Source organism: Harpia harpyja, chromosome 2 (assembly GCF_026419915.1).
Source record: "Harpia harpyja isolate bHarHar1 chromosome 2, bHarHar1 primary haplotype, whole genome shotgun sequence".
Classification (NCBI taxonomy): Eukaryota; Metazoa; Chordata; class Aves; order Accipitriformes; family Accipitridae; genus Harpia; species Harpia harpyja.
In genome coordinates, this window is record NC_068941.1 from 41,108,846 (window position 1) to 41,123,837 (window position 14,992).

Genomic DNA, 14,992 nt, shown 5'->3' on the forward strand with positions numbered 1-14,992 from the left:
TTTCTACCACCTCTGGGTCATCTGCCACAACCTTACATGGCCCTGTCCCACCTGAAGAGCTCTGAAGCTGTTAGGAAAGGGAAGTCTTCGGAAGATGCAGCGTGCAGAAAACCACAGGAGCTCCTGGGGGAAGAATTACCTGGGTGCAGGGAAAATGACCTTAAGAAGACAACAAACAGAGCCTCCAACATATTGTTAAAAAAGTGGTGGGGGGGAGGATGGCCTTGACTTCTAGAAAGCTTGATTATTTATTTGTGACGTATTCCCACATGAGGCAAGCTTGTAGTTGTAGAGTAGTCCTGAGAAGATAAGGCACAAGATTTTTTTTAATCCATGGATCTAGGAGAGACCCTAGTTTTTAAAAATGCTTTGAAACAATGCTATGCAAAGAATGAGAAGACACACAAACCAGAATGCACTTTAGCATCAAGTCTGATCGTTTTGTCTCACCAAATCAGATCTGCCAGATCCTAGATGATTTCAGTATGCCCTGGAGGACATGATGCAAGGAAAACGATCAACTTAAAGATCACAATAAAGTGTGTAGCAAGTTATCACAACCTCTATCAGCCAGGGCTGTTGGCAAGAAACAAATCAGTAAGAAGTTTGTTTTCAGGAGCATCACATGAATATTGGCTGTTCTGTGAAGGCTGCAAATGTACAGCTCTTAAACACTGAGGAGAAACAGGAGTCCTAGCATTTGAGATTTATTTTCCCCAAAACCACTTTTAACCTCTGGAAAAGAACTTCAGGGAAGCATCAACCTTGAGCGCTGAACACCTAGAGCTGGACTGCAGACCCTCTGAAATCGGTGGGGGATCTTTCACTGATTTTCTTTCACTTCGAGCAATGCTCCTCCAAATTCTTGTAAGTCAGACAACAACATGCAATAATTGCACCTTCCTTCATGTAATAGCTGGTGTGATTTCTGGCGAGTTGCACAAGTTGCTTTAAGCACACTCCTGTTTCCCTGAGCTACACTGTGGTTTTACTGGAAATTTGTATGTGAGATCACAGCCCCTTCTGAACCAAGTGGGTGATCCCAGTGTGCTAGCACGCCATCAGAAAATACAGAAATGATAGAGAAGTAGGAAGAGATTAAGTGATACCAGGGAAAAGTGTGAAGGTGCACCATGCACCCAGTAAAACCAACCCAGGGAAAAGACAACAGCCTCGGTAGTGTACAGGGAAATCAAGTCATTAAAAGGGATTGTATGTTGGGTGGTATCATGCCTATAATAAGTCTTTGAAAGTGTGTGTTTAGCACAATCCTCCTGACAGAAATGAAATGATGGGAACTAGGCCACATTTTCAAATGGGCTGCGGTTTGCTTAACTATCTCCCCACAAATACGTGCCTGGGAAGTGCATTAGGTGTCTCCCTGCTGCTGTTATTAACTCGCTTTTCCTCTTAACATGCTACTTTGTCTTTGCGGGCTGATGTCTCTTGGAAGGGCTGAGATTCCTGTTTTGGGCATGTGCAAGCATGGAGTGAGCTGCAGGTGCTGCAGAGCAGCATCCCTCCTGCTGAGCAGTGGGAGGTGGTCTCGTCTGGTCAAGGCTTATCTCCCAAAGGCATTTCTAATTGTTCTAACTAATTCTGATCTCCCCAGGGTGAGGGTGGTAACCTGTGTCATGCTCCAGTATCCTGGCTCAGTTCAAACTCAGGTAATTCCACTCTGCATTTCTTGCAAGGTCATCCTGCAGAAGCATATTCCTTTTCAGAAGAGTATTATTTACTTCAAATGTTAAATTGATGCCTCATGTACTAGTGCAGCTGCAGTATTTCACCCTGTTGGAAGGAGAACAATTTCAGTGCACGAAGCCTACCACAGTGATCCAAATTTGCAAAGCAAATGGAGGTTACTCATTCCAACAGCAGCATCTTTGCACAGCATCTTTTATTCAGGAACCTCATGAAGTTCAGCCAGGGGAAGTGCAAATTCCTGCACCTGGGGAGGAATAGCCCTGGGCACCAGTACACGCTGGGGGCCACCCAGATGGAAAGCAGCTTGGCAGAGAAGGATCTGGGGAGCCAATAACGTGTGCTTGTGGCAAAGAAGGTGAATGCTACCCTGGGCTGCATTAGGAGACGTATTGCCAGCAGGTTGAGGGAGGTGATCCTTCCCCTCTGCTCAGGACTGGCGAGGCCACACCTGGAGTGCTGTGTCCAGTTTTGGGCTCCCTGGTACAAGAGAGACACAGACACACTGAAGAGAGTCCAGTGAAGGGCCACGAAGACGACAAAGGGAACACCTCTCCTGTGAGGAAGGGCTGAGAGAGCTGCGACTATTCAGCCTGGAGAAGAAAAGGCTCAGGGGGACATCTCATCAATGTGTGCAAATACCTGAAGGGAGGGTGCATAGAGGATGGAGCCAGGCTCTTTCCAGTGGTGCCCAGTGACAGGACCAGAGGCAATGGGCACAAACTGAAACACAGGAGGTGCCGTCTGAACACAAAAAGAAACTCTTCTACTGTGAGGGTGACTGAGCACTGGTAGAGGTTGCCCAGAGAGGTTGTGTGTTGAATGCCTTGGAGGCATTCAAAACTTGACTGGACATGATCCTGGGCAACTGGCTCTGGGTGACCCTGCCTGAACAAGGGGGTTGGACTAGATGACCTCCAGAGGTCTCTTCCAACCTTAAACATTCTGTGATCTAGGACAAATCCTCTTTTTTAATATTTTCCTGAAGTGCTTTGAAACAAAGCCATGTGAAGAATGGGGACCCAGCTAGAAGTGTGATTTGGCATCACATCTTTTTTGTCCCCTCTGTTTGGTCTCCCCAGCTGAGATCTGCCAGATATACTGTTCAGTCTGGACTTTAAGATCTTCAATAGCACCGGAGCAACAAGAAAGCAGGTGCCAAACAACTGAAGTGTGGAAGTTTGGCTGGCCTCCCCCTGGTACTCAGCGTAAGGGAGGTTGCAATGCTCTATTCAGCCTTTGATAGAAAACTGTGAGTGCTGCAGTCTGCCTGCTCTCTTTCCATTAATCTCATCTGCCCAAGCCTGTCTGAGTGCGTCTGCTGGCTTATTCAGTCACCAAAGTGTTTCTTCATACTGTACAAAGCTGCCAGGTGTGTTTGATGTGTGGTGGCCCTTTTACTATTGAGAGTCCACCTGGACTGTGGGTAGGTCCTGATTGTTGTCTATATTGACAGCAGGTCTGATCTTGAGAGCCATCTCAGGGGATTTGTGAGGATGTTCTAGATAGAGCTAATGCATCAAGCAGTCTGCAGGGCACAAATAAGGAGGCAGTCAAACCCCAGACCCTGCTTTGGGAACCAGCAGGGCTGTTCCAGCCTCCTTGGGTAGGGGTGAAGGGAGTTTTAGACTCCACAACCTGCATGCCAGCTAAGCAAGGAAAATAGCTTCCTTCCTTCCTAACTCAGAGAGAGTAAAGGCAAATGCATTCTGGTGACATGATTCTTCCCTGAAGCAAAATGCTTTCAGAGCTCCACTGGCCATATGGAGCTCTGCACACGCAGTTTTCCATGAATATTGCATTAATACATATTCCAAGTTATGAATTGCAATCAATCCATTCTTGCGCTAACCAAGCTGCAGCTGCTCCCAGCTGAAAAGTCTTTTGAACTCTGCCAGACGAAATATTCCAAGTCTCATTCCAAGGTGCAGTAATTGTCATTGTGGTTCTCAGGCTCTCGTACATATTTAATTTAGAGTACATATCGAAATGTGCATTCTGCTGACACTGAAGTTGGTGCCAATGCTTACAGTTATGTTGTCTGAAGACTAATGGAAGGCCAAAATTGTTTCAATACATGGTAATACGTTGATTTCAACTTTCGTAGAGTTAAGCTGTGTTGGTAGTAAATCATTCAAAACCCAAAGTGAATGCACTGCATGATAAATTAAAGGATAACATCAGCTGCAAAGTTTCAGAGTGTTTCTGGGCTTCCTCCGGGTTTGTGGTGTTTGGAGCTAGGAGACCGTTTTCTCCTCTTGCAAAGACAGGAACCATTTGTGAGTGGGCATGAGAACTGGGATCCAAGTTTTCTTATAGTTCCTATGTTGTCTAGTTTTGCCTCGGCTTGTGGTAAGGAAAGAACATCCTTGCACTTCAGGGGTAGACTCCAGTGATCTCACAGGGAGTTCAAAACAGCTATTGTACTTAGAGGTCTGGGAGGTTTCGGATTTTGGGTTTTTTTTTTAAATTTTTTTTTTCTATCTTAATATTAGTGAATTATATTTAAACTCTCTAAATTAATAAGTAAACATTTTGATGACATAATGTGGGAATTCTCTTCCATTTCAGTGAATGTGGACAGTGTTATGTTATTCATCTTGAATCCTCTTTCATGTAGAGGGGGACAGAAGGACATGATTTGTTCACTTTATGAGCTCAGGACTCTCATGTTTAGTGCTAACGGCTGAGTACCCGACCTTTCCATTTTTAGGCCACTTCCTGGGATTGTTTGAGCACTAGTTGTTTAATGTTATTTTGAAAAGAAATTATTAATACCTTATGGTTGGTTTCTACTGAAGTTGTGCAGATTGTACCAGGTTTGAAAACTATTGAGCCTCGGTCATGTTTTGCCAGTAGCTCATATTTCTCAGAACATGGGACTGTAAAGCAGTTTTCTTCTTTTTAGTATAATGCAAGTATTTAAAAAGGAGCAATTTGGGGATTTTATAGGGATTCAAAACCCAATATTCACTCTCCTCTTCCTCCTTGTTTTCACATCTCTGTGTATGTAGAATTTTTGGTATATGTATGTAGAGACATAAAATCAAAAGGATTTCATCCAAAAATTTGCAAAATAAAAATGGCCCAACCAAACAGTTACAGGGTAGTTTTTTTCATTCCCTGCTGGAAACCCGGGGACAAATGCTGAGCAGCTCCCATGGTCATACTGTGGCCCTGCTCCTGCTCAGGTGGGAGTGGGGACTGGGCACAGGGACGGCGGCGGGGCAGAGGTGCCTTTAGACCCCTATCTGGCGGAGGCTCATCGCTTGCATTGCTGGTGGGTTTAAAGGTGCCTTGGGGTTCGGATGAATCTGAGACTCTCTTAGGAGCATCTCAGGACTGTAACAGTAGGTAGGGTCTGAAACACTTACTCAGCAAAATTCCAGAGGGAAGGATAATTAGGTTCTGTCACTCCTACCTTGTTTCTGCTCCTCAAATTCCCTTGGCTGCTCCCAGGAAGGACAGTCTGTTTGATCTGAAATGCTGAGACAACAGGCATTTTATGTTTAAACATAAAATGACATTTCTAACCATATATTTGCAATTAAGCCATTGTTTTTATTAGTCACAAGGGATAATTGCATCCAGAAATTCCTGAAGAAAAAGTTATACTGGGCAAACAATATTACACTGATGTTTCAATTATATGAGTAATTTTCTAGCACAGATCAGCAATAAACTTCCCTAAAGGGCCTATTAAACAGGAAGCAAGAAAACAGAGATGGGGCAGTTGCCAGACGTTAGTGTGTCTAGCACTTGTGTATCAGTTTGTGCCCTTGTTCTTTTTGTGTTTAGACAAGTCAAGCAGTCAGCAAAATCCTGCGTCACCTGTAGACAGCAGGCGTGCACAGGAAGGCTTTCTTCTGGAGAAAGGAGATTCATGGGGCTTGGGTCTGGAAGGAAAAAGTCCCTGGTTCCCACCTTGCTGAAGTCTATCTGCTGAACCTCCTCGCAATGGAGACAAGGACATCCTGTCTTTCTGTGGGCTTTGGTCAGTAATTGGGAGAATACCTGAAATGTCGGTGGTGGGAGTGCTGCTCCTGCGGCAGAGTCTGGGATGACGGACAGCAGGGCAGGGTTCCCCAACCCTTAACTGGGGCACCAATGCTCCTACAGACCCAAACCCTTTGAAATACTATTAGAGGAAGCAGACAGGAGCCAAGAGCTGCCTTATTCACTTGTCAAGTGTAGCAAACACTGTTTTTTCCATTGTAATTCTTCTCTTAGCTGCACTGCCATACAAGCCAAAGCCCTACCATAAATTTCCCTTATCCTATCATAAGAGTGCTTTTATTGGTAATAGCTTATTTCACGCACTGACCCGTTATATGGTGTTCTGGCAAAGCAAACAACCCATTAGGAGGATTTTCTGAGAGGGCTGTGGTGGAAAAAAATATACTACCAAACATTCCCTAGTGCACAGTCAGGCAGAAAAAATGGTCCTGCATCCCCCATTTCCTGTGAAACCCAGCTCAGCTTGCGATGCTTTCTGCTGTGCCACCTGTGCCTGCAGAGCCCTCCTCTCCTCCGCAGGCTCAGAAAGTCCCTGCAGAGGCAGAAGGACTCCTCTGCAAAGGTCAGCAACAAGCTTTTCTAAGAGGTCTGTTCAACAGCAAGCAAGAATGCCAGGAGTTAGTCCCTACCATATCTCACGGCGGGGCAGACAAGCTTCAGCGGTGGCACAGGAGCTGCCATGGCTGGATGTTTGTGGTGGGTTATGCTGGGCTAAGCAAAGGGGTACACGTGTGTGCCGTGACACAGAGCTATGAGGAGATGCTCAAGCTGGCAAGGGCGCTGGAAGCAGCGTAGCTTGACTAGTATGGCATGGGTTGATGTCTCCCTGTTTCTCCCCAGAGGGGTGGTAGTGAGAGTTTGCTTCAGGATCTCAGTAAGGCAGCCTGCTCTCTGGACATACTCAGTGAGGGAGCTTGGAAAAGATTGTTCCTGCTCGCTCCTGCACTGTCCTCAGAGCTGCCAACTCTGGAAAGAGCTTGCAGGACATAATCTGCCCTCCAGCAGCCATTGCTCTGATTCAGATGACCCCTTCTGTGCCTCAGAGTTATCGCCTTCCCCTAATATCAGAGCCAGAGCTGTATTTTCTTCTTTTTTTTTTTTAAAAAAAAAAGCTTTCCCACTGGCAGGATTATCATCTGCCTGCCCTGCTGCTTCGGCTCCAACTCATCCTTCCAGCCGAGGGCAGGGCCTCTCGTCCCGCTCCTCCTGAGAAAGCTCTGCTACAGGCTCCCACCTGGAAGTGCTGGTGGGCAAAGCCCGTTTCAGCACGCTCTGCATGGAGCTGCTCAGGGGCTGCTTGTCCCGGGGCTTGACTCACGCTTGGCTTTTGAGAGGGAGAGAGCAGCACACCGTCTGAGCTGGGAGCCTCACACACGTGGAAGGTGACTCCAGCCCAGCAAGTCAAATGTGCTCTTCCCTACACTGCGCTCACCAGTCCTCTCTCCTCCATCTCTTTCTATACTTTTTTTCCCTTCTTATGTCCTTCAAGGAGAGCTGTTTGAGTTGCAAAAATCTGCTAGAAATCAATCTCCATGCACTCCTGATTTAAATACAGGCACACTCTGATTAACTTCTAGCTCCGCTTCCACTTCCCCTTCGGTTCCTCTCAAATTAGTCTCTAATTATCTCAGTTGTAATCACCCGGTGTGATAAAGTTAAAGTAATAATGATTCTTTTTGATAGTACAATGTTTTCTCTATGAATGTTGTAGCTAATAAAGAGAGAATGCCAAGCTGCTTATGGGAAACAGATTTTTACAGATCCTAAACAAATGCCCCGCATAGTTCATGTACAGATAATAAAAGAACAAAGTAACCCTTCTAAGGAAAATTTATATCTTGATAAAAAAAATCTATCTGTATATTTATGTTCCTAAAGACTGTTTTTTAAAGGCCCAGAACCTAATGTCAGTGCTTGAGGCCAAAGTCGGGGACTCGAGACGCCTGCTCAGGTTTCTGCACCTCCGTGGCACCAGGAGCTGGGCTGCCGCTCAGACCGTGAAGCTCTTCTGCCGTGCACTGCTGAGTGAGCAGTTTAGCACCTCTCCATGCCTTGTCCCGTGCAATATCCAGACAAGGCTTTTTTTCCTGGGGCGCTCAGTCTAGGAGGTGTTTTTAAGCATGCCTATCATGTTGCATGTTCATAGGAGCATTTTGCTTTCAGGAAGGAAACCAATGTGCCTCAAAGCCAAATGAAGCTGTAGCCACAGGGGAGAGGGGGTGCTGGGGCGCAGCGTGGGGAGGGTGACTGGCAGCCCCCTTCTCCTGAAGCTGTGCCACGTCACGTAAAATAAATCGTGTTGCGTTGAAGGGGTGGTGGTGTCACAAGTGTGTGACTTGATACTGAGTGTCCAGGGCATTCAGCTGGGAAAACATGGGTGCACGTGGGGAAACAGTTCTGGGTTGCAGTCCAGCACGAAGGAGGGCTTACGTGCTTCACATTAAGGCAGCCATTTGTTAGGACACCTAAGCAGAGCACAGAGATTCGGTTCCTGGCTTCTTTCTTTTCCCTGGCCTCAATCATTATGGTGGGTGTGTGTGCCTCCTTCCTCTTTCTCAAAGAGCCTTTAACTCACTTTTTAAAAGTTGCCAACTGTTAATTTTCATTTGGTTGGGTTTTGACCTATTCAGCTGTAAATTTGTGTCAGACACAGGAGCCACGCCTGCTGCTTGCACCCCAGGTATACTCAGATAACATCAGCAATGTGATTTTAAAAAAGGGCTTGGGGTGTCAAGCAATCAAATGGTGGCTAGTGTGTAGACTTGGCTCAGCTAGGCTCTTTCTGTGCCTGAAGCACTTCATCCCCTCTAGGCTTTTCATAGCCACATGCAAAGAGGGGCTCACGGTGGCGGGGTGGTGAAGTTTATGTTAATATTTGTCGAGTGTTGCATGATCTACAGCAGTGTGTCCTCTTGCTGTAATAACACCAGCACGTTACTGGAAGTCTTCGGACAAATATGTTATTAGAGTTGAGTACTGTGATTAGCAAATGTGACCATGCAGAAGCGCTGGGCTAGATATGTGCTATGTATTCCTCGTCATATCTGTGCCCTCCCTGACTGCAGGGAGCTTTGAAGGCTGGGGCAAAAGGGCTGCCACAGGCAGGCGTTTTCTTACAAGCAGAAAATATTTGTATAAATCTTTGAAAGAGCAAGCAGGAATGGAAGCTGGTTTTGTTAGTTACTGTCTTGGTGGCGTAAATACTGTACAAAGCAAAATAAGGAAAAGAGGCCTTGAACATTGGGGTCTATACTATATAATTACTGATGTAATTAATACACATCACTATTTTGGTAGAGTTTCCCCCTCGCCAGCCCCATGATTATTTAAACCAATGGACACATTTGTATCTTGTTTAGTATCCTCAGCTTTACAAATAACTATGGGACATCTAACCAAAGCACAGTTGCTGTACTTCAATATTACAAATCAGTGTTTAGAACGGATTTGTTCCTGAGCACTTTCAAACCCAGAAGAATAAATACTTCTGGTATCATATATTCTAACCAAGACAGTCTTTCCAGTTCAGCATCTAGGCAGAAAAATGAACAACCCAATTAGACCAAGATTTCTCAAGAGCAGGGAAAGCATTTGTCACTTTTTTTGGCATACTGTGATATCAAACTTGTGAGCTTTATGTAAAATGTTTAGGAAAGAAACAGCCGTTATAACAAATGTGCTATTAGTTCTACACTAACAAAACTAATTAGGTCCTCGGTTCAATGTGAAAAAACGAATAAAGTGCTGCAGTGTGCAGCTTTGTATTACTCAGTCTTTTTCTGCTCTTGAGCAAACTTGTTCTGTGTGCCAAAGGCGAGAGCATTAATTGAGCACAGGACCTGTTTATAAATCCAGCACAGCTTACGGTTTGACGGGTGCCACCGCTGTTCATTCTCACCTTGCCGCTGTCCGTAATTAACCTTCTGCATCTTGAAATTCTCCATGAAATGAAGGATGGGCTCTGGTTTCAGCGGGGCTGCTCTGGCCTAAATTAAAGCGGCCAGACTCCTGCTGCACCTCAAAGTCTTTACCTGGCCGTGCAGACAACCAGGGAATGAGCCAAAAGATGTATAGGATCGGTCTTCTAGATAAATAACATTGTGGACAAGAGGAGGATGTAAGCCTTGTTGTGACTTTCCATAGCTTATTCCTTATGATGAATTTGGTACAAGCACCATTGCTCCCGAACAGACGCATACAGCGTACCACCAAAGAGGAGACTGGCTGCCAGGTACAGCTACCTACGTAGGTGTGCACTAGCACATGTAGAGTGAAGATGGGCTTCACATAGGAATCTGTCCTCCTCCCCCAAATGTGGGACCAATTGAGTGCCTGTTGGAGTCAGTGGGACCCTCCCTGTTGACCTCAGTGGACTGAGCTCGGTGTCGACCTGGGGAGAAGGAGCTCCTTCCCCAGCACCTCCTCCGTGCCATGTGTTCTCCCAGTGCTCCCCCTGGTACTTGCTGGGCCTCTCTGTTAGCTGGTTTAACTCACTGAAATGGCCAGAAAATAGGCAAAAGGAAAAAATAAACCAAAGTAGAAATCTTGCGTTGGTTTCTGCCTTCTGGTGAGTCATGGCAGTGGAGGGAAGGAGCAGCAGGGCAGCCTGGGATGGGGGCAAGGCTGGGGCTGGGGCAGCAGCAAGGAAGTTTGGGGGGAGGAGAGCAGCAACCCTGCCTTGGTCAGTGAGCTGCCAGACTGCCTGGGCTGCATGTGAAACCACAGCCGAATTCCTCATGTCAATGTCTTTATTTTGGTTATTGTTTGAAGGAGTCGCCTTATATCCAGTTTCCAATCAAAACATCATGTACTCCCTAAAATCTGAGCTCGAATATGAACATGCTGCACTACAGGGACTGAAGTCTACCAGTCGTATAACGTAGACGAATGCCTTTGAAAAACAAATCCTTAATCAAAGTTACACTCCATTTGTTTTTTAAATTTTCATTTTCCATTTAAGTGGCTGTTTCATTGCTATGAGAAGCATTAAGAGCTATTCATGTTTTTCTTCTTGTGGCTCTTTTAAAACTGAACTTCCCTTGTTATTAATGTCCTGGTAGTGGATATTTTCACTTCTCTGCCCTGTACTCATAGCTTAGGTCCAAGATTACCTGTGAAGGGTTTTGGTTTCTTCATGCAGAAATTTATGCATTGTTATTTTAACTATTTGAATGTTTTCATTGTAAAGCACTGTTTCTTTCTCACTATATTGTTGTAATTGTATATTAAGTTAACTTAAGGCAGATAAATTCTTTTTCTTCTGTTATGTCTTTTTGTCAGCCTGCAGTTAATTCAATATTGACTTGTAAAAGTAACATCAATGAAATTATAGATGCAGCTAGGTTGTAACTCTTTATTTACCCAGGTATATTCTAAGAAGATGATACACTATGTACGCTAACAAGCCATTTAATTCTACACAGGTGCTGCCTTTGGTCAAAAAGACTGAAGACATCACTTTTCTGCTCTGACTTCCTCCTGTGAACATTTAACCAAGGTAAGAAAGTCACTGCTGCAGACTACCTCTGATACTCATGAACTTTTTTTTCTGTGGGATACCTTTTCTGTTTGAGTAGATCTTTCTTCTACTAATGAATCACCATCTCAAATAACAGTGAACCCCCCAAACTACCAGATGAGCATTTTGAAGCTTGATAAGAAATATGTTTTCATTCCAGCATGGGCTTCTTTCACAGCAAAACAATACTTGTGGGAAAAGCTGGGTTTTTCCAACACTTCACTTCCTGAAAATGTCAGTGCTAGTTTGTTCTGAAATGGTTATTGAAACATATTCAGAGCATGTTATCAAAATGTTTTGTCTAAAAAAACCCAAGCATAACCACTTTTGATAAAAGATCATTTCAAAGCATGACTTGACAAACACACAAACCTCAAACTTCAGAAAACAGGAAAGAAATTAACATTCCAAATTCTCCCCAATAAAGCCTTTTAAAAAAAAATTAGTCATCACCATCTGTCAGCTCATTAACCTACTCAACGAAACAGGGAAAGGGTTATCTCTGGAAAGGGGTTCACCTCAGCTGTTTCTCTGGATTCGCTCATTGCCTCTCGATACCATCTGGTTTTTAGGGCAGCTCTGCCCATGTCTGCTCTTCTTGGGCATTCAGATCTCCCAGCAAGCTCTCCCATGCTGCTCGGTCTCCGTGTCTGCAGCTTCCAGGTACGGATGTGTCAAGTTCCTTGTCATCTTCATGCCTCTTTTGGCAAGCCAAAGACAAATCATCCAGAGTAATTTTATATGCTGCTAGGTGCATTTCTTACACAAGATTTTACCAGGTTCCCATGACGAATCACTCTGGAAGCACTTTTCTTTTTTGCCTTTTTTCTTTTTTACATTTTCTCTCTACCAACACCAGGAATAATTCACTGGTAGTATAGCCGAGTGTTTCTTACAAGTTGTTTAAAAAATAGAACTTAAAACCCCCCACATTTCTTAGTATTCAGTCCCATCCCCCATAAGTCAAAACCTGCTGGCTGCACAGCCACATGCAGGAAAATATCGCTGCATCTTTTCAGACAGAGATATGAGGGCCTATGTAGTGTTAAGTGATACACAGGGTTAATGTATTCTGGAAAGCCATGAAGAAAGTAAGCAGGCGTTCATATGTCAGGATAGGACAATGGGGTTTTTTGTAAAGAAAATGTTCATGTATGCTTAAGCCCTTCCAAGGTATCGCACAGGTCACTATTACATCATTGATGATTTACATTTTCTGCTCTCTATCGTTTTGTATTCCTGGCTTAGGAAAGCAAGCTAAAGCAAGATAAATGCTGGGTGTACTCGAACGGTGTGCATTCAGCTTCTAATAGCTTAATGACCGCTTTCTTCTCTCTCGTTTATCATCGTTATTATGTGTCCGTTAACAAGAAACTGTTTAGCAGAATCACAGAAGAGACTGCCTAATGTTTTACTACCAGATTTGTGAGAAGGGAAAGGATGGGACAGAGAGGGATAATTTTAAGAAGTGGGAAAAAACAGAGGCTTTTAACTTTAATTCCTGGCTGTCATCATTCTAATTAGCAATGGGTCTATTTGATGTCTCAGTTCAGAGAGTGCGAATAGTGCCGCTTTGTGTCTGTCATGGTGATTAATGTCTTTTTCAGTAATAACCCAGTAACACATACAGAGTCATATACTAAATCTATAGAGTATGCTGTCCCAGATCAATTAGGTGACATACACCCAGTTACATCAGTGGTGATGTCCTCTGTTTGCACTGCTGAAAAAGCAGACTAGTGACACATTAGGGGTGTCTGCTGAACCAGAATATTCAAGGGACTAGATAGAAACAAGAGCCCTATGAATATACATTGAATTTAATAATAGTTGTTTAACTTCTATTCCCTACTCATTTTGGATTGTTCTCCTCATCACAGAAACCAGCTTCTCTGCACATTCCACAAGGCAGCAGAAACAGAGGGACAATAAAATCACAGCTAAGTGCAGCATATTCATCATGTAATATCTCTGATCCTTTCCTGGAACTGGTAAGAGAAATGGGGTATATCCCACTGAATCAAAAATGTGGTTGTGCTCATATTACACGCACAATGGTTATGAAAGGCAGATCTTAAAGCAAATCAGTAAATTCATATTAATTTTAGTGGGCTTTTGACCAGCTCTAAGCTGAAGCCTGTGGCTTTGAGGAATTTGATATCTACATTTTTATTTCACTTTTAAACAATTCCAAGTCTCCCAGCATTCATTTCTTATATTACAGCAACCTTTCTCAGAAGTATTTTCTCGTGCCATGCAAGCTAGAAGGTGACTGGAGTTTCAGAAGCAGATGAAAAGGAGCATTATCCACTTTCTTCCTAAAGAAGGTATTTCTTCAGCTGACCTTGTCTTGAAGAAACATTCAGCTCTGGATTGTTTGTGTTTGTGGAGCAGAAAAATCGTAATTTATGTGACAGCTGACAATAAAATACTATGCAATATCTTAATTCTTTGCTTATTCATGAAATAGATTAGTATAGAGTTAAATATATAATTGAAACATTGCAAGGTCTAATAGGTAATTCTGTGACAGAAAATGCAGGCTGCTTTACATCAATGAGCTTCACCTGACCAGACTTTTATGGTGTAGGTTTCATTTTGAGAAATGTAACACTCTGAAACAACTGGCAAGTGATGCTGGGTATTAGTTGCAGTAAGAAGAATTGAAGATTTATCATTTAGAAGGCATCACCAACACATTCTTCTCTTTTGGCATGACCTATCAGTTACAGTAGTTTAGGGTTCTTACGAGACTTTCACACCCTGACACTGAATATAATTCCACGCTGTGTTAATGAAAGTCAATGTTCATGGAGTTACATGGTTAGAGTTATGGAATTAATAGTATTTAAGATTTGCATTCCACACACAAATAGCTGTAACACTCAGCTTTTACACATTTCAATGTATAGTTGGCATCCATACCCTCTGTTTTCAGAAATTAGGGAGGAAATGGATAGTCAAGATCCCATGATCTCTCTGTAGGAAAGTCAAATACAGATTTTGATTCAGCTGAGTCCTAGTGCAGTAACCACTGCAGAGCACTGTTTCTCATTGGGTTTAAGGAATGCGTGTGAACCGTATGTTTTTCCTCACTTGAGGATAATTGCTGAACTTTCTCTGCGTGGCTGGAGATGATGTACATAAAAGGGTGCAGGTTTGGACTGGTAACAAAGATCTGTACTGGTTTTGTTTGCATATGAAGGACACATGCATAGATTTCTGTGTTACAGCTATGTATTCATACACAATGTGCCAGTAACTCTTCCTCAGAAAAGATGCAGTTTGACTTTCTGCACAATCTTTCTTAGGCTTTGGCATGCGTGGTTTCACAAAACTGTGCCTAGGTGACAGGCAAGATTTTGGTCTGCTTTTGGCAATGGACCTGCTGGAGCCTGGAGATGATGGTGCTGCTGGAACAGCACTCTTCTGGGAGCAGAATTATCTTTGTTGTGTTTTGTTATTCTGTCCCCCCCCACCCCAGCCCCGTGAACCATAGGCATGCTAATTGTAAGGTATGTATCTCTGGTGGAAGGAGAAGATAAGCCCTGCTGGTTGTCCTTTTTATTTAGTTGTTTGGAAGTAGGGGTGCTGTGTACAGCTGTGGATGGTTTCAGGGGTACATACTCCAGTGCATAGTATGTACTCGGGAAGGTTCATTAGAGCCGAAATAAGCTCCTGAAGTTAGCTGCTGTGAGCTTGAAGATCCTGTCCTATCTGTTGCTGCTCAGCAGAACTGACTTGGCAGACTGG

General features: G+C 43.9%; 1 long non-coding RNA gene across 1 annotated transcript in view; it reads left to right on the forward strand.

Annotated features, from left to right (window-relative positions):
- LOC128152572 (uncharacterized) overlaps nucleotides 1-13,652 on the forward strand; it is a 33,879-nt gene extending 20,227 nt beyond the window's left edge. The window contains exons 2-3 of the long non-coding RNA XR_008238699.1: nucleotides 11,145-11,218; nucleotides 13,464-13,652. This is a non-coding gene — a long non-coding RNA (uncharacterized LOC128152572). The remainder of the gene's footprint in view (nucleotides 1-11,144; nucleotides 11,219-13,463) is intronic.
- The last annotated feature ends 1,340 nt before the right edge of the window (nucleotides 13,653-14,992 follow it).